We start from the raw sequence: 238 nt of genomic DNA, 5'->3' as shown, positions 1-238 counted from the left end.
TTGTGATTTCCTGTGCCTGCTATGTGATTACTGTGCACATTAACCAATACTGATGCCTGGCATCCTGTGAATTAGTACCAACCAGAGTAGACCCATTCAATCAATTGCTGAAAGGGGAATCAACACATAGATAAATCTAATGCATTAAATTAGTCTACATTAGTCAGAACTAAAAGAAAATTTAAGCAAATGTTACAGAGTTGTTGTGTAGTTCTTCATAGAATCATAGAATCATAGA

The sequence above is a fragment of the Sceloporus undulatus genome, chromosome 5, assembly GCF_019175285.1.
Source record: "Sceloporus undulatus isolate JIND9_A2432 ecotype Alabama chromosome 5, SceUnd_v1.1, whole genome shotgun sequence".
In the NCBI taxonomy this organism is placed as follows: domain Eukaryota; kingdom Metazoa; phylum Chordata; class Lepidosauria; order Squamata; family Phrynosomatidae; genus Sceloporus; species Sceloporus undulatus.
The sequence above is the reverse complement of the archived record's forward strand: the minus strand, read 5'-3'. Positions refer to the sequence as shown.